Below are 26,986 nucleotides of genomic sequence, written 5' to 3' on the forward strand. Positions count from 1 at the left end.
TCTTCATTTTTAAAGGAGATTCTAAATACCAATTTTTACATCTGTGAACTTTTAAAGTTTTGAGATATAGATACACTCATTTTAAAAATTCACCCCCCTTTTTACCCCCTTAGCGAAGGAATATTCATAAATCCTCCCTTAGCGAGCACCTACATCGTAATATAAATGCATCCTAGTTTTGGCTCGGCGATGATGAATCAGTCAGCCAGGACATGTTCTTTTGTTTATATAGATAAGATTCCTAGCACCATTTACTACCAAACGTCAATAGCATATATAGTTGTATTTTTACACATTACATGGTGGCAGCTGGTTTCTTTGACGGAGAATACAAATATTGTTGTGCTCAAATGGAAGAACTCCCCATACCCATTCCAGTCACATGACTGTCTATTGTCAGCTTGCTAAAGTGACGCAGCGCAAGGCCGACTTTGGTCTCAGAGAAACTTGAAAGGAAAACAAAAGTTGCTTACAGTGGCGAGGACTGAACCCCATCTACTCCAGCGCTGCTGGGGTAAAGAACTTTGTATTACCATTTTCTAATTATTCCTTACAACGCTTTTTATAATGTTTACAAAATTGCGAATATCTAAGCCAAGCCAAGTACAGCTATCTCAACAATCCGCTCGCATTACCGCTGTTCAGCTTCTCCAGCGAGCTGGGTTTCCTTGCCGGCGCGATAGAGAGCTACCCCCAGCGAAATTTAAGATCGCTTGGGTGACGCATGCACTTGAAGCTTCCTCGAGGCGGAGCTGTGCAGCTCCCCCGACAGCAATTTACGGCGACAGGCCAGCTAGCTGAGGTAAGGGGTGTTAGTTTTAATATTTGACACTCGAAGTCTTCAGCGCCACACACTAGAGACTGCAAGAAAAAAATACTAACATCTTAACATTATAGCCACTTGCACATCGTCTTGCTAATGAAAATAGAGCCAGCACCGTATATGAAATCAATTGTAATATAGAAGAATATATCTTAGTCTTGGGTTTAGGCATGTATACAGTTTTCTGAGCAATTCATTGATGGCATGTGTAGAGTACCGTATGTGTTCCGATAGCCGCAGAAAAAAAATTAGGTTGGCTAGCATGAACACAGAGTTAAGCGCGAATGGTTGTCTGTGATGGTGGTATATGGTGAATTTTTGTAGTGTTCCTTTTGGATTATAGGCCTAGGTGAAGTTTTCGCGAGTTCTGTGGCATTCTTCATTAATATAACGTGTGCTATACGTCGTGACAGCTATTTTCCCTCGTTTGTCGTTGATGCACGTACACTCAGTATGCGAGTGAAACTATAAAACTTCAACGACGGTAAAATACCAGTTAAATTTTGCTGACTAGTTTAGATTAGGCTTTTTAAGTAAAAAAAAAAAAACAAACAAACAGCTAGTCCCAGCGTCACCGGATGAAACCGTAAGTACATTGTTTAAAATCTGCTATAGATCAAGTTATGATGGTGTCGTCACTGCCGTGAATATCAATTTGGAAGTATGTGCAAGCTTGTGGTTGAAAATATTCTTAAAAGATCTTTCTCAGATAGACCTTTCCACGAGAAACGCAGCCTTATAAAATGGTAATGTTGACTTTAGAAAGTGTAGTGGGGCTACGATTGCTTATATTTTTTTAATCATTTGCAGCTGGGATAATGAATACGTTCACACTCCTGGGTTTACACTCCTGGACAGTAGGTTGATTTGGTGTGGAAGAGTCGTGTGAAGAAACCTTTCAACGTTATTGTCATGGAAACTGAAAATTTGAAGATCTCTCGAACTTAAATACGATGTTCATCTCGCTAAATATAACTGTAGAAAAGCGCAAAGTTGGTATAGATAAGGCATCTCAATTTTGATTCACGAAGGGCAATCTATAAGGTGCCTATGAAATACGCTTTCAGTGGCATAGCTGCAGAGTACGTGATAAACCTGCAGAGAGGGAAGAGGAAGGACCTGTCCTAGGTGATATAACGTTGCGTACAAAGTATTCTAATTGTAAGATGATAAAGAAGGCAAAATATTATGACTTTATAACTCTCGATGGAAACGTCAATTGGAAACGTATTTGCGAGTAAATCTGTTAGGACCGGGTCGCGGTTTCAAAGTTCATTCTCCATAGGATCGGAAGTGTTAAGAGGGGATAGTTGCATAGTTGTACTTCCCTTTAAAATAATAATAATAATAATAATAATCACCTTCACCACAATGCAGCGAAACATATAGCTCATCATCTTTATTGTTATTGGGTGTTATTTTTTATTGTATTCGTGTATGGTAGTAAAAGGAAGCAAGTTGGAGTTTTGACTGTCTATATATGAACCGTAAACCAGGGACATACAGTTTTATATGGGATCTGAACTAACAGGACATAACTTGTTTCGAAAATCTCATTTACACTGACCGGGATTTAAAACAGGGTCACAAAGTGGCAAAGCTATTCAGCTCATCACTTCCACAGTTCCTCTTGTTAACAGACTTGTAGAGTTCTGATAGGATGCGTAATGCATGTGCTGGGACATGCAGACGTATTGACTCCTCGTGTATAAATTAGAATTTTCCCTCGGCTAGAAGCAAGATAGATATAGCCTTCTGCGGACTCCCGACACTCAATACGACATAAACTGTCAAGCCTGGTCTTCGACTTCTCCTAAAAACAAGAGACGTTAACTAGTAGAACATTAACAGATTGACCAAGAGATACAGCACGTCAGCAGGACTGATATCTGGAGATAAATACAAGAAAGAATGAGGTTATGTCCACGGGCTCAAGATTTCCGAGTCACTCGGAGACTCACTTGTCAGAGCAGCCTTTCTCTATGCTAGGCATGGAACATCAGGCATCCTGCTCATCCCTCCAAACCGAATGACCCTGAGGATTCAAGATCATCGTCACTGGACCATGAATCAGTGGAACAGTGCGCAGTTTACAGACTACTTTCTGTCGCGTGACCGTCTGTAGAGAACAATCGGTTTCAGTCTAACGAACACTCCGGAAATGGACCAGTTTGATAGCAGTGCATCAGTATAATACAGCATCATGTACATTGGGTGGAGCTGCAAATGCATTTATAAAATGAACTGAAAACGTCCTCTGAGATATTTCAGTTATACACACTCTAAAGTTCATATTCATGGACGATAATGTACGTTCACAGGACTTCATCAAAGCCCTCCGACATCCGAAGGGGGAATACTGCGCATTGTCCATTGATCACAAAAAGGCTTTCAATATATTCGACAAAGAAATCCTAATAATGAAGATAAAGAGACTTGATCTGAAAAACACATCTACTAGTCAGGCCATTTTTAGCAGTCAATTTTGTGCAAATTGATGATAGCGTGGACACATTGGATACATACGAACATATTGTTCGACAATAAGTGACGTGCCGCGTCACCTTAATTTTAATATACATAAATACTCGCTCATTTACTTCTCTATGAATAATATCCCATGGGCGCCAACTTTCAAACTTATGGCTTGAAGACGATAGTTAATAATAATAATAATAATAATAATAATAATAATAATAATAATAATAATAATAATAATAATAATAATGGTTCATGTTTGTGGATTACTGTAGTCACGTCCTAGTTCCTGAACCATGGGCAACGGCTGAGTGGCCTAGTAAGTGGTCCTGAGAGTCGCGATACAAGTTGCTATGGAATGGGAGAGGGCATCTCGGACTTATTCTGAGTCGTGGCCCACCTTGTGCTCAGGCGGCTAGGACTATACAATTCACCGGTGGTCCATAACCCGTTAGAGGAGAGATCCTCACTTGGACTATGTGCAAGTAGGGTAGCATCCTGCTTCATGAATTTACCGAGCTCAGAACACTTTAAACAAGCCTCGGACCTATGGGAGTATCGGAGTCCCACTCCCATTTGACAGGCGAGGGACTCCTTGGAAACAACTTGGCGAACGAAATGGAATTCGATGGGGAGCTATCAATATTAATGGGGCTTGTGGAAGAAAGAAAGTAGAACTGGCTGAGTCAGCAAAGAGGACGCATTTGGATGTGCTAGGAGTAAGTGATATTCGTGTAAGGGGAGATAACGAGGAAGAGATAGGAGATTATAAAGTGTACTTGACGGGTGTTAGAAAGGGAAGGGCAGAGTCTGGGGTAGGGCTGGTTATCAGGAATACCATTGCACGCAACATACTTTCTGTTAGGCACGTAAATGAGCGAATGATGTGGGTAGATTTGTCAGTTGCAGGAATTAGGACCAGAATTGTGTCAGTGTATTCACCATGTGAGGGTGCAGATGAGGATGAAGTTGACAAGTTTTATGAAGCATTGAGTGACATCGTGGTCAGGGTCAACAGCAAGGATAGAATAGTGCTAATGGGCGATTTCAATGCAAGAGTTGGGAATAGAACTGAAGGATACGAAAGGGTGATTGGTAAATGTGGGGAAGATATGGAAGCTAATGGGAATGGGAAGCGTTTGCTGGACTTCTGTGCTAGTATTGGTTTAGCTGTTACAAATACATGCTTCAAGCATAAGGCTATTCACCGCTACACATGGGAGGCTAGGGGTACCAGATCCATAATAGACTATATCTTAACAGACTTCGAATTCAGGAAATCTGTTAGGAATGTACGAGTTTTCCGCGGATTTTTCGATGATACAGACCACTATCTGATCTGTAGTGAACTAAATATCTCTAGGCCTAGGGTAGAGAAAGTGAAATCTGTCTGCAAACGAATAAGGGTAGAAAATCTCCAGGATGAGGAAATTAGACAGAAGTACATGGATATGATTAGTGAGAAGTTTCGAACAGTAGACAGTAAGCAGGTTCAGGATATAGAAAGTGAATGGGTGGCATACAGGGATGCTATAGTAGAAACAGCAAGGGAATGCCTAGGAACAACTGTGTGTAAGGATGGGAAAAGGCGAACATCTTGGTGGAATGATGAAGTGAGAGCAGCTTGTAAACGTAAAAAGAAGGCTTATCAGAAATGGCTCCAAACAAGGGCCGAGGCAGACAGGGATTTGTTTGTAGATGAAAGAAACAGAGCGAAACAAATAGTTGTTGAATCCAAAAAGAAGTTATGGGAAGATTTTGGTAATAACCTGGAAAGGCTAGGTCAAGCAGCAGGGAAACCTTTCTGGACAGTAATAAAGAATCTTAGGAAGGGAGGGAAAAAGGAAATGAACAGTGTTTTGAGTAATTTAGGTGAGCTCATAATAGATCTCAGGGAATCACTGGAGAAGTGGAGGGAATATTTTGAACATCTTCTCAATGTAAAAGGAAATCTTCTTTGTGGTGTTGCAAACAGCCAAACTCATGAGGAGGAGGAAAATGATGTTGGTGAAATTATGCTAGAGGAAGTGGAAAGGATGGTAAATAAACTCCATTGTCATAAAGCAGCAGGAATAGATGAAATTAGACCTGAAATGGTGAAGTATAGTGGAAAGGCAGGGATGAAATGGCTTCATAGAGTAGTAAAATTAGCATGGATTGTTGGTAAGGTACCTTCAGATTGGACAAAAGCAGTAATTGCACCTATCTATAAGCAAGGGAACAGGAAGGATTGCAACAACTATCGAGGTATCTCATTGATTAGTATACCAGGCAAAGTATTCACTGGCATCTTGGAAGGGAGGGTGCGATCAGTCGTTGAGAGGAAGTTGGATGAAACCCAGTGTGGTTTCAGACCACAGAGAGGCTGTCAGTATCATATTTTCAGTATGCGCCAGGTAATTGAAAAATGCTACGAGAGGAATAGGCAGTTGTGTTTATGTTTCGTAGATCTAGAGAAAGCATACGACAGGGTACCGAGGGAGAAGGTGTTCGCTATACTGGGGGACTATGGAATTAAATGTAGATTATTAAAATCAATCAAAAGTATTTATGTTGACAATTGGGCTTCAGTGCGAATTGATGGTAAAATGAGTTCTTGGTTCAGGGTACTTACAGGGGTTAGACAAGGCTGTAATCTTTCACCTTTGCTGTTTGTAGTTTACATGGATCATCTGCTGAAAAAGTATAAAATGGCAGGGAGGGATTCAGTTAGGTGGAAATGTAATAAGCAGTCTGGCCTATGCTGACGACTTGGTCTTAATGGCAGATTGGCCGAAAGCCTGCAGTCTAATATCTTGGAACTTGAAAATTGGTGCAATGAGTATGGTATGAAAATTAGCCTCTCGAAAACTAAATTGATGTCTGTAGGTAAGAAATTCAACAGAATTGAATGTCAGATTGGTGATACAGAGCTAGAACAGGTTGATAATTTCAAGTATTTAGGTTGTGTGTTCTCCCAGGATGGTAATATAGTAAGTGTGATTGAATCAAGGTATAATTAAGCTAATGCAGTGAGCTCACAGTTGCGATCAACAGTATTCTGTAAGAAGGAAGCCAGCTCCCAGACGAAACTATCGTTACATCGGTCTGTTTTCAGACCAACTTTGCTTTACGGGAGCGAAAGCTGGGTGGACTCAGGATATCTTATTCATAAGTTAGAAGTAACAGACATGAAAGTAGCAAGAATGATTGCTGGTACAAATAGGTGGGAACAATGGCAGGATGGTACTCGGAATGAGGAGATAAAGGCTAATTTAGGAATGAACTCGATGGATGAAGCTGTACGCATAAACCGGCTTCGGTGGTGGGGTCATGTGAGGCGAATAGAGGAGGATAGGTTACCTAGGAGAATAATGGACTCTGCTATGGAGGGTAAGAGAAGTAGAGGTAGACCAAGACGACGATGGTTAGACTCGGTTTCTAACGATTTAAGGAAGAGGTATAGAACTAAATGAGGCCACAACACTAGTTGAAAATCGAGGATTGTGGCGACGTCTAGTAAATTCACAGAGGCTTGCAGACTGAACGCTGAAAGACATAACAGTCTATAATGATAATGTATGTATGTATAATAATAATAATAATAATAATAATAATAATAATAATAATAATAATAATAACAATAACAATAATAATAATAATGAAAAGAGGTAATGAGACTCTAAATGCTCCCAGAGGTGTGATGACAGAACACTAACCATTAAGTACACACTAACTTGGAAATTAACGAACATTAATAAGAGTTTATGATAGTACCAATTAAAATTTCTATTTATCAGGGTGAAAACGTGACGGCGTATTTACTAAACCTGAACTTACGGAAACAAAAGACTTGCAGTAATTTATGCCATTAGCTCACCATTTGTAGATTCTGTTATCTGGACACGCTCGATGTAGCAGCTGATGTTTGATAGACCTCTCGTACAGGCTTCGTCATCTCTCGTTGTAGGTACCAGTCCTATTCCTGATTCGTTCATAGCCCACTAATTGGACAATGACTTTCCTGACGTTAACACTTCCTATAATACTCCTTACATAATGTTGTAATAAGCCCTAATTTCAATATCATAACCACCTTGGGTTACGTTCATGGAGAGAATAAACTTGTATTCTTCCGTATTGCAGAATTGTAGCGTAACTAAATACATGACAAAGATATCTCCTGTTCTAGACAAGTCAAAAACCGGTCTCTCGTTGACTTTATCTCTCGTCATTGAAATAACCAGGTCTCAATGAGAGTAATTTTGAGTAGTGCTCTACTCAGATGCGAAGTGAACTACGCAGTTAAGACCTCCGATGTCAAGACGTTCTCCGATGTAAAAGAAAGACATACAGTCCTTCTCCGATGTTAAGCAAAGACCCATAGCCCAGACGGCCGGCCCGATAAATAGAACAGACGCTCTCCAGCTCTTGTCGTTGATGTATATAGGCTCCAAAATCTCCCTCCATGTTCCATATAACATAGTCCCGTAAGATCTGATGTGCTATCCCTTCTCCTATCCATCGCAGTATATCCATCATTCTTTGTTTCATAACGTTCAATCATATAGGTTGACCTTTCGCGGGCAGTCAATGCGTCATGTAGCGAACTTCGAAAATTAGGCGTTAACAAGTTTTAACTGTCCCCTCAGAATATGGAGTGGGATAAGCAATAATACAAGCTTGATAACATCTTTTTCCTGGTAAAGGGCTAATATTATCATGTCGTGTCCGGTCACCTGACCTCGGCTACTGGAAATTTACTGCAAGCTATTAATACGGGTGATGTTGTAACACCTTACTCAAGAATTAGCTCGTTCAGAGTTCGTTATTGCGGTGATAAAAAGAAATGAGATAATAATGTGAAATGTATAAAAACGCTATATATATAAAAATAATTTAAAATGACCTACCACAAGTTAAATATATACATCTTTCCAATTAATTACACAGTTTGATACTTTTATATACATTCCGTGATGTTCAAAACATCACATTGGTACTAGGTTCACCAAATAGAGATGATCTGCAAGCAGCTTTACTAGCACTAGACAAATGGGTGGAAAAGAAAACCCGTCTCACAATCAATTTAGAGAGGACCCTTCAACTGTCCTTTAGCAAAGAAGAGAAAAAAATGGTGAGGGATAGTCTCCATCTGAATGGTGAGCTCTTAACAACCGTCAGCAATTTCACATATCTAGCGATCATCCTACAAACTACAACAAAGTCGTTTAGATGTCACATTCAAGAAAGAACAGCAGCAGCCACAAGAGCAATTTTCTCCATAAAGAATCTGCCAACCGTATCTCTAACACCAGTAATGATGCTCTTCGACTCATTTCCTCATATAGTATTTCGAGAAAATCGAAGGTGTCGAGGCTCGCTTTCTTAAATAAGGTCTGAGAGAGGGACGTAACGAATGCGATACGGGCCCGCCTGTCAAACGAATTCGGACCCCCTCAAATAAAACGTAAACACTTAGGAATTACAAATATAACTTTAATTACAGCAAGCAGAAGTAATGTGATATATTGTCAAGTTATATGAACAGAGGGATTATTCGTTATCGTAAGGATTATTGAAAATAATGTGTTAATTGTTTTAATTTACTACCTCCGTGGTTTAAGTTGTTGAGCTGCGAACCACGAACCACTTATAAGTTCCTACTTAACTTTAATTGGTTTCATTTTTCAGTAACTACCTGTAATCGATAGCGAAGTATCGGTTGTAATAATTTATTCGATTACAAAAAAAAAAAAAAAAAAAAAAAAGAACAAAATTAAATCAGAAACTGTTCAAATAAAGTTTGAAAAACATCAAACCACACAACTGATAAGCCTAGTCTATTATTAACTTCGCGCAGAAAGAGCTCGGTCGAAACCGAGTTATCTGATTGCTACTACAACATATTATCGGAATTATTCATTGTTGTCGAATAAATGTGAATCGAAAGTTAAATGTGCATAATACGATCTCAGGTGCTGTGTTGCAGTCAGCACAATAAACTGCTGCTAGGTGCAACCTAGTAGCAATTCCTATACGCAAAAAAAAAAAAAAAATCGACTGATTCTACAAAACAACCCTGATCATTTCCGTGCAGAGTGACGTTTGGCGTGGAGTCTGTGGGGCCTAAAGTTACGTCCCTGCTCTGAGAGTTGGGAAAACAGCGCCGTCAAGGATGATCTACAAACTCGCTAAGGAGACCTCAGAATGTCCCTGCTCATCTACAGAGCAGAGAGAGAAGAGGGGCTAAGAGGAGAGAAGTAGAACTGGACTTCTACGCTACGAGTGCCCGGACTGAAATAAACTGGACGAAGGAAAATCAAGAATTCAGACACGTAGTGACACGATTCGCCATTCATGGGTTCTATCCCAAGATATGTATGGACAAATTGTACCACAGTCCCAGCGATAGTTTTGTGTGTGAGCTGTGTAACTAAAGATGTGACCGGTACCACCTAGCAGCGTGCCACGAAAACGCAATGATATACCCTATCAGGGTACGGAATTATAACAGTTTAGTATCAGTAGTAGTACGTTCTCACAGAACATATTGAATGGAGGACTTTCTTTAAGAGAAAGATATTCAATTATCGGAATGTGCAGCGAGGTTTTCGGATGTGAATACATAGAACATACGTGAGATGCTCGAAGGAGGTGGATTCCATTCCATCATCCTCCACCGAAAAATCTTTCAAAACCCCTGTGGGTGGGGGACGCAGATGAAGAATACACCCACGGTATCCGCTACCTGTCGTAAGAGGCGACTAAAAAGGGGCGACCAAGGGATGCTTGAATTAGAACCATGAAACTACTTGTGATTAGTATCATCACGCGGAGAAAACCATGGGTCGCCTTTACTTCCGAGTAGTAGGCCCTACCACTATGCTAGGTACACAATAGGTTTGTGATTAGTAGCAATAGTGGATGGGTCACTATGGGTTTACAGTACCCGTGATTAGTACCACTATATGCGGAACACCACGGCCTTACCGGTACTTTGTCTGTGATTAGTATCATTGTGAGAAACACCACGGGCCTGGGCGTTGCCTATGATTAATGGCACTATATGAGCGACACTGTGGGTCTGCGTTGCCTGTGATTAGAACCCACTGTGTGAGAAACACCACGAGACAGTATGAGTCCCTGTGATTAGTACACCTATATGAGGAACACCATAGGTTTGCGTTGCTTACGAGTGGCGCCATTATGTGAGAAACACCATAGGTCTGGGTTACCTGTGCGACGTACAATACTTGTGAGTAGCACCTTAACGTTTGGAATACCGTGAGTCTACGCTACTTTTGATTAGTACCGGTACCGGTACGGCAACTTGAGAAATACAATGGCTCTACTTTACTAGCGGTAAGTACCATTATGAAGAGCCGTTGACCTGGATTTTGGACCCCTTTGCACAACAAAACTCGTCGATTCAGAATTTTGGTTTGTAAGCAGTCCCTCGGTCAGTAATACTAATTTTCAATATAGTTTCTGGGAAGGTGAGGCATTGCGGGTCGGATGCACTGATTGTTTTACGTTCATAATCATTGTTCATCGTCAACTTTTTTAATTCTAGTCAGTGGATCGATTTTGGAATTATTTTTAACTTTCAGTATTGTGAGTTGGCTCCCCTCATTATCTTCAATTCATATTTAACCCTTCATTCATCATCATCATATTTTGAATTCTGGTCAGTGGATGAATTTTGGACTTTTAAATTATCGTTGCATTTCATCTCATTTCGTACCATTAGGGCCCGAATGACCTAGATGATAGGCCCCTTTAAACAATAAGCATCATCATCATCATCATAATCATCATCATCATCATCATCATCATCGAAATCTTTCAAACCTCTGTTGAATTTTCAGGTACCGGCAGTAGAATACCAGAACTGTTTTCTAGCTAGCATGCAAGGCTTGTGTGGCTGTCGGATGTACTCATACGCCATATAAATCAACCCTTCAGTTATTTCAGTTCAGCTCCAGGGCTCTGAAATTGAGAGCGTGGGTTGGTGATCACGGAGTCCTTAGCTGAGTCCTGACAATGCTTCCATTTACTTGTGCCAGGCTCTTCACTTTCATTTATCCTATCCGCCCTCACTTGATCAACTCTTTTTCTTTTCCTACCCCGACGGTATTAGAACATCTGAGGCCTAGGGAGGCTTAAATTTTCACGCCTTTCGTGGCCCTTGTCTTTCTTTGGCCGATACCTTCTAATTTCGAAGTGACGGATTCCTTCCATTTTTTCCTCTCTGATTAGTGCTGTATAGAGGATGGTTGCCTAGTTGTACTTTTTCTTAAAACAGTAATCAGCACCACCGACTGTCTCAATTAATTCCAATTTTGTTCATTTTTTGAGTTTTATTTTTAACCAAAATGTATGATTTGTGCTCGAATGTTTTGTGTGGATTGCTGCAGATTTGTGCTTATCAAATGTTATACTACTTTCACGTCTACTTAATAACAATTATTATTGTCAACTTTTGAACACCAGAATGCTACTGATATTACTGGTATCAACCAATAGGTTTATTGTACTCAGTTTGAAACAAGGTGTATGGCTCTATTATGTGTATTCAAATGAAAGCCGTAACGCAAAGAGCGCCCGCTGTCTTGGCTAATCGTAGAATGGTTTCGTCTAATGAAGGCTCGGGAGCTTGAACCAAAATTGACAATAATAGATGAAAGTAAGACTCAAACTACTACATCTGCTCTACTTGTTTGTGAAATATGAGGAACAATTCAGGGTTTTGCTTGACCTTGTTAACGGTTTCGCAGCTTCTGTAAGCTAGCCCATAACGTTACAATATATAGGCCTATATATATTTACGTCCCACCAACGTTCAACGGGCTCAATCGAGGTCCCAATAATGAATTAATAGTGGCACTCACAATTCCTGCTATCTTCTAGCCTCTAACCACACTTCTCGTTATATAGCATTACCCTGGTTTAGGGTAATCAGAATTGTAGTAAAAGCGACGGGATGCATAAAACTAGATCGTTCTTTTCTGACCCCGGCGGTATTAGGTATCGAGGCCTAGGGAGGCTTTCATTTTCACGCCCTTCGAAGCCCTTGCCTTTCTTTGACCGATAACTTCATTTTTCGAAGTGTCGGATCCCTTCAATTTTTCTCTCTGATTAGTGTTATATAGAGGATGGTTGCCTAGTTGTGTTTCCTTTAAAAACAATAATCACTACCATCACATAGTGGAGTGGAACTAAACGAAGCCATAGAGCTAGTTTCACACAGAGGACTTTGGAGACCATTTGTTAATTGAAAGAGGCTTGGAAAATGAACGCTGAAAAGCATAACAGTTCATAATGAAGATATACAGTATTATACTGTACGTATGTGTGTTTGTTTCATTTTCATGCTCGCGAGGAGTCTTCCAGGCCTCGTGAAAGCTAGAACCTTACTTGGCATCAATAAGCCAGCTACTACACCGAGCTTCCCTCTCCTTCGTAAACAGCAGCTGAACAAGTCAAGGTCACACGTGGTCACTAAAAATATTCGTACTCATTTAGAAGGGAGGGGGGGGACCTAAGACGCGGAGCGAGTAATTAGGTCAAGAGCGTAACGTTAGGGCCTGCAGGGACTGCAATGCAGGCGGGCCCGGGCCTTTAAGAGGCCGCGCAGACTCCTCACAAATAACAAGAGCGTAACGTTAGGGGCTGCAGGGACTGCAATGCAGGCGGGCCCAGGCCTTTAAGGGGCCACGGAGACTCCTCACAAATAACAAGAACGTAACGTAGGGCTGCAGGGACTGCAATGCAGGCGGGCCCAGGCCTTTGAAGAACCACGCAGACTCTTCACAAATAACAAGAACGTAACGTAGGGCCTGCACGGACTGCAATGCAGGCGGGCCTAGGCCTTTAAGGGGCCCCGCAGACTCCTCACAAATAACAAGAACGTTACGTTAGGGCCTGCAGGGACTGCAATGCAGGCGGGCCTAGGCCTTTAAGAGGCCCCGCAGACTCCTCACAAATAACAAGAACATAACGTAGGGCTTGCAAGGACTGCAATGCAGGCGGGCCCAGGCCTTTAAGGGACCCCGCAGACTCCTCACAAATAACAAGAACGTTACATTAGGGCCTGCAGGGACTGCAATGCAGGCGGGCTCAGGCCTTTAAGAGGCCCCGCAGACTCCTCACAAATAACAAGAACGTAACGTAGGGCTTGCAAGGACTGCAATGCAGGCGGGCCCAGGCCTTTAAGGGGCCCCGCAGACTCCTCACAAATAACAAGAGCGTAACGTTAGGGGCTGCAGGGACTGCAATGTAGGCGGGCCCAGGCCTTTAAGGGGCCACGGAGACTCCTCACAAATAACAAGAACGTAACGTACGGCTGCAGGGACTGCAATGCAGGCGGACCCAGGCCTTTGAGGAACCACGCAGACTCCTCACAAAAAACAAGAACGTAACGTAGGGCCTGCAGGGACTGCAATGCAGGCGGGCCTAGGCCTTTAAGGGGCCCCGCAGACTCCTCACAAATAACAAGAACGTTACATTAGGGCCTGCAGGGACTGCAATGCAGGCGGGCCCAGGCCTTTAAGAGGCCCCGCAGACTCCTCACAAATAACAAGAACGTAACGTAGGGCCTGCAAGGACTGCAATGCAGGCGGGCCCAGGCCTTTAAGGGGTCCCGCAGACTCCTCACAAATAACAAGAACGTAACGTAGGGCCTGCAAGGACTGCAATGCAGGCGGGCCCAGGCCTTTAAGGGGTCCCGCAGACTCCTCACAAATAACAAGAACGTAACGTAGGGCCTGCAAGGACTGCAATGCAGGCGGGCCCAGGCCTTTAAGGGGCCCCGCTGACTCCTCACAAATAACAAGAACGTTACGTTAGGGCCTGCAGGGATTGCAATGCAGGCGGGCCCAGGCCTTTAAGGGGCCCCGCAGACTCCTCACAAATAACAAGAACGTTACGTTAGGGCCTGCAGGGACTGCAATGCAGGCGGGCCCAGGCCTTTAAGGGGCCACGCAGACTCCTCACAAATAAATTTTATGTCACTCTGCATAGAAGCAGTTTTTGTAGAGCAGTTGAATTTTTTAAAATTTGTACGTTGAGGAATTCCCACTTTGTTGCATCTAACAGCAGTCTGTTGTAACACAGCACATCTGTAAATAGTGCTTGCCCTTACCAACTCTAACCCTTACCAAGAGACACGCCCCTCACTGAAGACCTGCACTGTAGTATTGAAAACTAATTACAGCAATGAAAACTGATACCAAAATATCATATTTCAGTTATCGTATTATGTATCATGCACAAATTTTGCTTAAAATACAACTTCTGTCACACATTCGTAGGACAGCAACATATACAGTAATACCAATAAGAAGTTGGTGTAAGAGTAATGCCAAGGTCAACTCCGTTTCGAACGAGCTCTCTCTGCACTTATTGAAATATTATGCTATAATAGTGCGGTTTGCCTGCTGCCATTTCTTGATGGATACAGTACTTTTGTGTCCATCTCTTGGCACAGGCCAGAGTAAAGTGTAGTTTCCACCGAAGTCCCAGTCTGGGTATGGGTGGTGCTGAGTAATTACATTCAGAGCACGACTAGTGCATCTGAGTGTTATGGGGTCAGTCATGCTGCAATAGCACTTTCTGACCCAGTGAGGAAAGCAATGGCAAACTATCTCACTCCTCGTCTTGCCTAGTACGCCTCATTTTGGTGCTGCCATTGGTTTTTGCGGTTTCCTTATAACCGCATAACCTTTGGTGGTGCTATTTGAGGATCCAACCAGCCTCTGGGCTGATGACCTAACAGACAGACAATAGTGCGGTTTGATATTTTTCAAAATTTATTTAAACAGTTTTGAATTTAATTTTGTTCTTTTTGTTTCCTTGTAGTCGAATAAATTATTATAACCGAGACTTCAGTAGCAGTTACAGAGTATAGTTTTGTAGTTACTGAAAAATGAAACCAATTTAAAGTTAAGTTCGAACATCTAAGTATTGCATGGTTGACAGTTCAGCAGGTCAGCCGTTAAACCACGGAGACACCAGACAGTCAAATAAAACCTATTAAACTATATTTTTAATAATCTTAAGATAACGAATAATCCCTTCGTTCATATAACATGACGATACTGTATATTGGATCACTTCTACTTGCATCTAGCAGCAGTTTACTGTACCGAATGTAAGAGAGCACAACTGTAAACAATGATTATTCATTGATTTTTACATTTTATTAGAGGAGGGGAGCGAATTGTATTTTGGCAGGCGGGCCCGTGTCGGATTCGTTACGACCCTGGCAAGTCCAGATACCTTGTAAACATAACAGTCATTGGTGCTTAGAACTCACCTAACTGACGAATCTACACCAGCGACGTTGAGCCTCACGGCTCCTGGACGAATAACACGCACGGTAGACAGGAACGGATCACTCTTGAGAACACACTGCGATCATGGCTGTAAACAAAGAAAGGTTATGTGATTATGAAGAGATCACAAAACAATAGTGTGATTACCAGGTTTATTTTTCATATATTTATACACCATTCCGATAACACACAACGATAAGCGAGAATAAAATGTCGCGCTAGCACTCTGCAACAAGATTATTATCCGAGTAGATTGTGAAACGAGAGCCAACAACTTTTCAGGAGAAGTGAACTTATCCCACACTGGTCAGATACACGGTCAATGCCCGTTCCATGTAGCGGCGTTAGTGAGTAATTACCACGGCAATTAACGCTGAAATGTATACTTTTAATGTATGCAATTTATGTATTTTGTCAACTAGCAACCTCTGATGAGAGGAAGTTGAATAAATTTCCATCCACCGAGCTCGATAGCTGCAGTCGCTTAAGTGCGGCCAGTATCCAGTATTCGGGAGATAGTAGGTTCGAATACCACTGTCGGCAGCCCTGAAAATGGTTTTCCGTGGTTTCCCATTTTCACACCAGGCAAATGCTGGGGCTGTAGGCCTACCACCACGGCCGCTTCCTTCCCACTCCTAGCCCTTTCCTGTCCCATCGTTGCCATAAGACCTATCTGTGTCGGTGCGACGTAAAACAACTAGCAAAAAAAAAATTCCATCCCCCGTGCGTAACAACTGACAGAGCTATCACCCGATCGGTCTAAGAACGGTACCCGGTTGAAATATAGTTGCCCGGAGACTGAAAGTCAAGGACACGTTCTGGGGCCCTCTTTAGTCACTTCTTACGACACGCATGGGATACCGTGGGTTTTATACCGCCCTAATCCACAGGCGGTTCCGAATGGAGTTGATATCAATTGCATCAAAATATACGACCATTACCAATTCTTGTATCCCCCCCCCCAATCACCCCATGGCACTACAGCCCTTGAAGGGCCTTGGCCTACCAAGCGACCGCTGCTCAGCCCGAAGGCCTTCAGATTGCGAGGTGTCGTGTGGTCAGCACGACGAATCCTCTCGGCCGTTTATCTTGGCTTTCGAGACCGGGGCCGGTATCTCACCGTCAGATAGCTCCTCAATTCTTATCACGTAGGCTGAGTGGACCTTGAGCCAGCCCTTAGGTCCAGATAATAATCCCTGACCTGGCCAGGAATCGAACCCGGGGCCTCCGGGTAAGAGGCAGGCACGCTACCCCTACACCACCGGGCCGGCAACAAACAACATATTAGCTTGCGACACATGATGTGAAATTTCAAGAGTTATATGGGTTTCTTTAAAAAATATATCGTCGTTGCACCTCGAAATACCGTTATGTAACCGTCCACAATGTGACCCTTGATCGTTACACCGAAATTCGTGTCATCATTCGGTTAGATCTCAGTCCAGCCCTTTGGCTGAACGGTCAGCGTAGTAGCCTTCGGCTCAATCGCGTTCGATTCCAGGTCGGGTGGAGGACTTTAACTTCATCTTGTTGATTCTCCTAGCTAGTGGACTGTGTGTTTGTTTTCGTCTTAACCATTTATACCATAGTGGCTCATACTGCAACCACCTACCGTAAGTGTCTAACTACCTACATGCTTAAGTTAACGCGAGATGCAGATGACCCTTACAGAAGCTTAGGCAACCATTCTGTATTAATACAAATCAGAAGTATGGAAGGGATCCGACACTTCAAAAAATGAAAGTATCGGCCAAAGAAAGATAAGGGCTACAACGGGCCTAAAAATGAAAGACTCCCTAGGCCTCGCAACCTAATGCCGTCGGGGTCGGTAAAGAACAAGAGTTGACCAAGGAAGGATAGATGAAACAGAGGAGCCTGGCACAAGCAAGTGGAAACAATGCCAGCACTTAGCTAAGTGCCCGTGGTCGGCAACCCACGCTCCCAAGTTTAGAGCCCCTGGGGCCCCCTTTAGTCGCTTCTTACGACAGACAGGGCATACCATGGGTTTTATTCCGCCCCCACCCATGGGCGGTTCCGAATGAAGTTAATATCAAATACATTAAATTATACGACCATTACCAATTCTTGTATTACAAACTATTAGCTTGCGATACATGATGTGAAGTTTCAAGAGTTATATGGGTTTCTTTATAACGCCATTGCGCCTCGAAACACCGTTATGTAACAATGTTGAAGAGGGAAATACTGACCCCCCGCAGCACATGTATCACTTAGAACGAAAATCTATATATATAAAATAGCTTGTCCTGACTGACTGACTGACTGACTGACTGACTGACTGACTGACTGACTGACTGACTGACTGACTGACTGACTGACTGACTGACTGACTGATTCATCATCGCAGAGCCAAAACTACTGGACATAAAGAAATGAAATTTTGAGGATATATTCATATTAAGATGTAGGTGCTCGCTAAGAGAGGGTTTCTGGATATTCCGTCGCTAAGGGGGTGAAAAGGGGGGGGGGTGACATTTTAAAATGAGTGAATCTATATCTCAAAACTTTAAAAGTTTACAGATGTAAAAATTGGTATTTAGAATCTTCATTGAAAATAAAGAAACACGTATTTTTTTGTATTCAGAAAATCCCAATAGGAGGGGTGAAAAAGGGTGAAAAATTGGTTGAATGCCTTTAATCAGGATTCCGGTTCTTATATCTCAGAAACTGAAGATATTACAGACCTGAAAATTGGTCCTTATGATCTCTTTAAAAAATAAAGAAACATGTATTTTTTGTTTTTGGAAAAACCAATTAATAGGAGGGTGAAAAGGGGGTGAAATTTTTAAAATGAGTGCATCTATATCTCAAAACTTTTAAAGTTTACAGATGTAGAAATTGGTATTTAGAATCTTCATTAAAAATTAAGAAACACGTATTTTTTTGTTTTCGGAAAATCCCAATAGGAGGGGTGAAAAATGGGTTGAATGCCTTTAATGAGGATACTTATATCTCAGAAACTGAAAATATTACAGACCTGAAAATTGGTGTTTGGGATCTCCTTTAAAAATAAAGAAACACGTATTTTTTTGTTTTTGGAAAATCCAATTAATGGGGGGTGAAAAGGGGGTGAATTTTTAAAATGAGTGTATCTATATCTCAAAACTTTTAAAGTTTATAGATGTAAAAATTGGTATTTAGAATCTCCTTTAAAAATAAAGAAATACGTATTTTTTGTTTTCGGAAAATCCCAATAGGAAGGGTGGAAAAGGGTGAAAGAAGGGTTGAATGCCTTTAATGAGGCTACTTATATTTCAGAACCTGAAGATGGCCTGAAAATTGGTGTTTGGGATCTCCTCTAAGAATAAAGAAACACGTACTTTTCGTTTTTGGAAAATCCAATTAATGGGGGGAGGGGATGAAAAGGGGGTGAATTTTTAAAATGAGTGTACCTATATCTCAACACTTTTAAAGATTATAGATGTAAAAATTAGTATTTAGAACCTCCTTTAAAAATAAATAAACACGTATTTTTTTGGTTTCAGGAAATCCCAATAGGAAGGGTTGAAAAGGGTGAAAATAGGTTGAATGCTTTTAATGAGACTACTTATATTTCAGAACCTGAAGATATTACAGACCTGAAAATTGGTATTTGGGATCTACTTTAAAAATAAAGAAACAGGTATTTTTTTCGTTTTCGGAAAATGCAAATAATGCGGGGTGAAAAGGGGGTGAATTTTTAAAATGAGTGTATCTATATCTCAAAACTTAAAAAGTTTACAGATGTAAAAAATTGGTATTTAGAATCTCCTTTAAAAATAAAGGAACACGTATTTTTTGTTTTTGGAAAATCCAATTAATGGCGGTTAAACAGGAGTGACAAATTGGGGTGAATTTTTTGAAAGACTATATCTACAGAATATCTGAGAAACGTAAAATGTTACAGACGTAAAAAGTGTGTATTTGGAATCTCCTGTAAATGTAAAGAAACATAGGTGATTTGTTTTGGAAACTCCATTTAAGGGGAACTAAAAAGTGGTGAAATTTTAAAATGAGAATTTCGACAGTATCTCAAAAAACTCAACACGTTACAGAAGTAAAGAATGGTATTTTTAAATCTCTATTAAAAATAAGGAAACGTGTGTTTTTAGTTTTCGGAAATACCACTTGGGTGGAAGGGGGGGGGTAAAAGTGACTGAAAATGGTGTTGAATTCTTTTAAGTAGGCTACTGATATCTCAAAAATGAAGATGTTACAGACGTGAAATTTGATATTTGGAATCTGCTTTAAAAGTAAAGAAACACGTATTCTCGGAAAATCCAATGAAGGGGCTGGGGGGGGGGGTGAAAGAATTGAAAAATTGACTTAATTGTATGAGAATACATACATCTAAAAAACTAAAGTTGTTACAGACGTGACCATTGGTATTTGGATCTCCTTTAAAAACAAAGAAAAACGCGTTTTGATGGGAACACATCTTAGGGGGCGGGAGTGAAAAAAAGTTGAATTCCTTTCATGAGGACACACAAATCAAAAACTGAAGAAGTTAGAGTCGTGATAATTGGTATTTAGAATATCCTTTACTATTAAGGAAACCGTATTTTTTGCCGGATAATTCACTTGGGGGGGGGGGGAGAAGTGTGGAAGGAAGTGAAAGAAAGTGAATTATCTTTATGGGGATACTTATATCCCAAAACTGAAGGTAAGAGACGTGAATTGGAATCTCCTTTAAACATAAAGAAACATGCCTCCGTTTATTTTTTTTTGGGGGGGGGGGGTGTTAATAACGGCGGTGGGGTGTAAAAGGAGGGGAGACCAATTGATTTTACTGTTCATAATGTACTTATGAGGAGCCTCCGTTGCTCAGACGGCAGCGCGCCGGCCCCTCACAGCTGGGTTCCGTGGTTCAAACCCCGGTCACTCCATGTGACATTCGTGCTGGACAAAGCGGAGGCGGGACAGGTTTTTCTCCATATACTCCGATTTTTCCTGTCATCATTCATTCCAGCAACACTGTCCAATATTTCATTTCATTTGTCATTCATCGATCATTGCCCCAGAGGAGTACTTCGGCAGCCGGTACAATTCCTATTGTCACCACTAGAGGGGGCTTTATTCATTCCATTCCTGACCCTGTCGAATGACTGGAAACAGGCTGTAGATTTTCGATGTACTTATTCTGATCATAAATCGATCATTTTTAATCTTTCCTGGGTTCGTTTTCAACAGCCATCTTTTCCTTCGCAGAACGTTCTTAGATTACAGTAGATTCTTCTGGCATATAAATAAAAATTTAAACACATTTGAAATAAACGACAGGAATGCGATTGACCGTCAAATTGTTCACCTCTATAATAAGGTCAATAATGCACGGAAGTCAGTCATTCGTATCGTCAGAAAACCCGCACACTTGCCTATCCGCGACAATGGTGCTGGTCGTATTGTCAACAATAACAATGGCAGCAGATGTAATTTACCGCCAAGTAGCGGTCTTGCATCTTGCTGTGGGGACCAGAACATCTATAATAATAATAATAATAATAATAATAATAATAATAATAATAATAATAATAATAATAATAATAATAATAATCATAATACCGGGCGAGTTGGCCGTGCGCGTAGAGGCGCACGGCTGTGAGCTTGCATCCGGGAGATAGTAGGTTCGAATCCCACTATCGGCAGCTCTGAAAATGGTTTTCCGTGGTTTCCCATTTTCATACCAGGCAAATGCTGGGGCTGTACCTTAATTAAGGCTACGGCCGCTTCCTTCCAACTCCTAGGCCTTTCCTATCCCATCGTCGCCATAAGACCTGTCTGTGTCGGTGCGACGTAAAGCCCCTGGCAAATAATAATAATAATAATAATAATAATAATAATAATAATAATAATAATAATACTGTTCTGGCCCGTCGTCAAATGTGCGGACCGCGCTGGAAACGGGTCCTGGACGGGTAATGACTAAGAATGCAGTCCGGCGGCGGGTTCAGTACCGCCAAGGCACCCAAGACGACACCACGCCGGATCTCCTGAAGGATTTGATCCATATTAAAAATGCCTATAGGAAAAGATGGCAAAAATTTAGGGACCCAGCTGACCGGGTGGAATACCTGGACCTACCCCGGGAAGTACGAAATCGATTGCTGGAAAGAAAGATTGAAAAATGGGAGGAGACTTGCCGTAATATATTAGAAAGCGAGTCAGATCGCGAATTTTGGCGGATTCTCGCAGAAAACGAGTCGGATCGCGAATTTCGGCGGATTATATATCTAAAACAATAAGCATTCAATTATAAATTTCAGTGTAATACCGTAGCGAAGCACGGGTATCTTGCTAGTTATTTCATATAGTTCATGCAATACTGAACCTTAGATGAAAGAACCTTTCTGGTCAGAGTTCTAAGCTGAAATATTATCACATACCGGTTGGCTTTCGAATTATGTGCAGTTTATCTTGATACCTTTGTTTTCCCAGTATGGGACATTGACATTTTTGTAGGAAATTAGAATCAATGACTCAGAATGAGTTCATCGAATTCTTTGATTCAATTATAGAGATGAATAGGGAACGGATTCAGAATGACTATGACCAGTTCAACGTCACCCCAAACGGATGGTGGTCCTGATGCTGACCACCTATTTTCTACATTTATTTTTTAAACTTGACTTTGCATTTCATGTCAGTGCTTCTTTACTCCAAGTTAGACCCATTTGCAGATATTAAAACAAAAAAGGGGGTTTTGAAAAGAAAAAAATGTCCTACGAATCTCCATTTACAACACATCACACAATAAACCACCACAGACACAAGCAATAGTGAATATCTCCGCATAGGGTTGGCGTAAGGAAAGACATTCAGCCGTAAAACTCACTATTTCCATACAAAGTGCCGACCCCAAGTATAGGGAAAAGCAGGGGTGTAACGTTAGAGCCTGCAGGGCCTGCAATGCAGGCGGGCCCGGGCCTTTAAAGGACCCCCCAGACTCCTCACAAGAAAAGAAAAATAATGTACAGTATATGTAGCCTTATGTCTCTCTGCACGGAAAAGGTCCGGGCAGTTTTGTAGAATCAGTCTAAACAGTTTGTTTTACAATTTGTACGTAAAGGAATTGCCATTTAGCAGCAGTTATTACACCACAGCTGTAAACAATGCTTGCCCTTGCCTACTCTCGCGACACTCGCTTCACAAAAGACCTACATCAAATTCTTTAAAAATTATTACAGCAATGAAGTGACATCAAAATATCAAATATTAGCTAGAAAATTATACTTTCTTGATGTTCAATGCATCTGAGATCGCATTAAGCACAAATGTAGCTGAATATTAAACTTTAATCACAACAATGTATAATGCTAATAAGAAGTAGGTGTGGTAACATTCAGTCAGTTCAATTTGGTATGAGCTCTCTTTGCGCGAAGGCTTATCAGTTGTGCTGTTTGATATTTTTCAAACTTTATTTGAACAGTTCTTGATTTAATTTTGTTTGTATGTTTTTCTGTGTTGTAATCGAATAAATTATTATAGCTGAGACTTTGGTTACAGAGTGTAGTTCCGTTTTTACTGTAAAATGAAACTAATTTAAAGTACGAACAGCTAAGTGGTGAATGGTTCGGCACCATGGAGGCAGTCAAATAAAAAATAAATAATCTTAAAAACCAAACCAAACCCCATGGCACTGCAGCCCTTGAAGGGTCTTGGCCTACCAAGCTACCTCTGTTCAGCCCGAAGGCCTGGAGATTACGAGGTGTGGTGTGGTCAGCACGACGAATCCTCTCGGGCGTTATTCTTGGCTTTCTAGACCGGGGCCGCCATTTCATCGTCAGATAGCTCCTCAGTTCTAATCAAGGAGGCTCAGTGGACCTCGAACAAGCCTTCAGGTCCAGGTTAAAATCCCTGAACTGGCCGGGAATCGAACCCGGGGCCTCCGGGTAAGAGGCAGGCATGCTACCCCTACACCACGGGGCCGGCTTTTAATAATCTTACAATAGTGAATAATCTTTTTGTTTATATAATTTGACAATATATTGCATATTATCTAGTCTACATGCTGTAATTAAATTTATATTAGTTATTCATAGATTTTACATTTTATTTGAGAGGGCCCTAGTATTTATTTTGGCAGGTGGGCCCGTCCGTATCACATTCGTTACGCCCCTGGGGAAATGGCCAGGAAGAAGATGATTGTTAGATCTCAGTGTGATAAACAGATATAACTTGAAAACAATATTCTCTCACCCATGGGTAACTAATGCAAATATCGAGCTCGAATTATTATTATTATTATTATTATTATTATTATTATTATTATTATTATTATTATTATTATTATTATTATTATTATTATTATTATTATTATTATTATTATTATTATTATACGATTATGGTTATTATTATTATTATTACTTCTAATGCATAATTATGAATTGTTTACAGTACATCCATTTAGTATTTTTACTATTATTACATCATATGTACATACGATATGATCGCGCTGTTTGTGAGGTTATATCCTGAAACATGTGCTGTACATAAATATTCATATGAGTTCAGTTAATGTAAATACCTGTGAATTCATGTTATAATTTGTTCTTACCTGTATATATAATTTGTAATCCATAACTGTGGAACACACTGTAACGTCCAGAATGGTAATAGGCACGAGAACGATGGAGAATATTCTGTACATTATCATCTATGTATTAGGCACTCTAGAATTTTCACGAAGGTATTTCTTGTAACGTATCTTTCTGGAAGCCTGGCCAGGAGATATATAAGGAGACGATCTTGACGGTGACAGGGAGTTATTGGTAAGGGAGTTGTTGTTTAGTAGAGTCATGGTTTAGCGAGGTTATACTTGTGAACACGTGTAACTGACATATCGAAGTAGGCAGTCGGTAGGCAACTCTTTCGTGTTTCAAGGTTCTAATCTCCATGTGCAGCGGTATGCATTTGTTTTTAAAACGGCAGCTTTGTGATCTGTGTTGTTTGTGACAGCTGTGATTAAGGCTATGTGTGTGTTTAATTTGTAAATAGATGTGAATAAAATAATTGTACCAACTGACAGCATCTCGTGTGCGTCTTTGTGGATACGTTAAGTCTTGAAAGAGGTCGCCGGCCTTAGTGCGAACGGCTCTACGCATCGTACGGACAAAATCACCTGCTCCAAAACTTCCATATTTGGTCTAATAAATCGAGCTTACAGTACTACTTGAATACGGCAATGGACAACTGGTGGCTGCCAGTGATAGGACGCAATAATCCCATACTTCAACGTTGTGCTTCACGGAGTACAAACAGATTCAGCTTCTTCCCACTCGACGGGCTGTCGGTGATCATCATGATCGTCTTTCCTCCGTTAATTTATAGGCTAGGCCACATTACTTGCTATTCAACAAGCACACAAGAAATCTAGCGGCACGAACATATTCAAATTCTACCAAACTGATCCGGAATCGAACTCACCAATTTGAACTATACCATCAGAGCAACTCAACCTGACGGCCAAATCATTATTGATGGAATCCCTATTTGGATAACATTGTCAGTTATTTATTTATTTATTTATTTATTTATTTATTTATTTATTTATTTATTTATTTATTTATTTAGCGTATGGCAATTTAGTGCCGGGAGTATCCGAGAACATGTTCAGCTTACCTGGTGCAGGTCTTTCTTGTTGAAGCCCGTGGGCAGCCTACACGTATCTAGGTTTGCTCTGGTGTTAATAATGAGGTAGGGAGAGGTTTAAACTCGGTATCGGCACATAGCCTACTCCTGTCGAGTAACACTAAAGGGTCGTTTTATGCCTTCACTCCATATGAGCATTGCGTAGAGGCTTTTGGCACGCAATCTAGTGATTAGAAATTGTGGATGGGACTCGAACCAGCTAACCATGGCAGACCATGAAGCCTCAACGGTCATGGACACCAGGCGGGCTTTGCATTGTCCGAGTGTCTTTTATATTGTGGTGGTGGTGGTGGTGGTGGTGGTGGTGGTGGTGGTGGTGTTTTAAGTGGAAGCACAACTAGACAGCCATACCTTTTTAACACTAATCAGAACTAGAAATGGTACAGTTCCGATTCTTCGATGAATGAAGACATCGGTAAAGAAAGAGAAGGGCCATGAAGGGCCTCGCAAATCAAATACCGTCGGGGTCGGAAGAGAACAAGAGTTGACCAAAGGAGGTCGGTTATGAAAGATTAAAGTAAGGAGACTGGCATAAATGAGTGGGAGACTCACCCCGACACCCCGAGTTCGCCAACCCGCGCTTCCAAATCGACAGCCCCTGTGCGTCCTTGATACTTTCTCTCTCATGAAGAAATCGTTCCTTCGCCTAGTCTTATTTTAGAACATCTCTCTAATGAATTGGGCTGCTAATTTAGGCCGATGCGTGTGCTAAATGCTTCTTTCGATTGATCCCGACCCTTCCAGTACATTCCACAGACGAATGACTACATTAGGTCGGCTGACAATCTGATCAGTAGTATCTCGAATGCTTCTATATAAGACTGTCGTATATCCAAATCTGAATAATTATGTTAATTGGTGTGATACCCGAGTGACTTGGTCTTTAAATTCTCACAAAAGTGTCCGTAGTTCGAATTCAGATCAATGCAATTTTCTGTGAATTTAAGCTCGTGAGTTTTGAGGCTCGTGAATTTTCTGAAGTAACCCATCACTGACATTGGAGAATGAGACGAGTGAACGGTGTGCGGTGAGGAGCAACAGGATAGTACGGCCATAACACCACAGGAAGAACCCTTCACGCTGGGTGATATTACCTTGTTCTCTGCAACCAGGAAGGACGATTGTGAGGGTTCAGCCGAAAGTACAACTGCAATCCCATCTATAGACTACTTACAATCCCGTAATACAGGGATGATCAGGTTGGATTCACTGAAACTACTAGTAGGCTCCGACGCTGAAGGAGACTATGTGCAGTGTTCAATAACAGTTGGCAACTAACATTCCATTATTATCAGCAGTGTTCAGTGAAAAAACTGTCAATTATGAAATGTTAACGCCAATGCACGACATAAACCTTTACATCCCACTAACTACGTTTTTCGGTTTTCGGGCCGTAAATGTCACAACTGTAACGAAAATTTATGTTAATGCATGTTGATAAGAATGTGTTAGATTAGAACACATGAAATGTCTCAATAAAAAGTGGAATAATAGTATTGCTTACTGGCCGAGATACAAATATCCCTTATTAACATATTATTTTTATTAGCGCGATATTAACCGTACTATAGCTCTGTTTTTGAGAACTGGAGTATGTCGTTGATGCTGGTGTTGTGAAAAATGGCGTGGTGTTGTCGTAGTAATGTAGGCAACGTTGTCATGTTTATGGCGCTAATCTGCGTGTTTATTTCTCATTGTCACTAGGTGTCCTTTCCCTGCA

The 26,986-nt window shown here is 41.1% G+C and overlaps 1 protein-coding gene across 2 annotated transcripts in view; it reads right to left on the reverse strand.

The window, feature by feature from the left end:
• Nucleotides 1-26,986, reverse strand: part of LOC136858592 (monocarboxylate transporter 9) — a 230,363-nt gene that overhangs the window by 97,383 nt on the left and 105,994 nt on the right. Inside the window, exon 2 of one of the 2 annotated variants that reach the window (XM_067138264.2) lies at nt 15,600-15,706. The gene's annotated coding sequence lies outside the window, so the exon portion shown is untranslated. Of the gene's footprint in view, nt 1-15,599; nt 15,733-26,986 lie in introns of those variants that run through there. The other variant, XM_068225629.1, reaches the window with a different exon arrangement.

The sequence above is a fragment of the Anabrus simplex genome, chromosome 1, assembly GCF_040414725.1.
Source record: "Anabrus simplex isolate iqAnaSimp1 chromosome 1, ASM4041472v1, whole genome shotgun sequence".
Classification (NCBI taxonomy): Eukaryota; Metazoa; Arthropoda; class Insecta; order Orthoptera; family Tettigoniidae; genus Anabrus; species Anabrus simplex.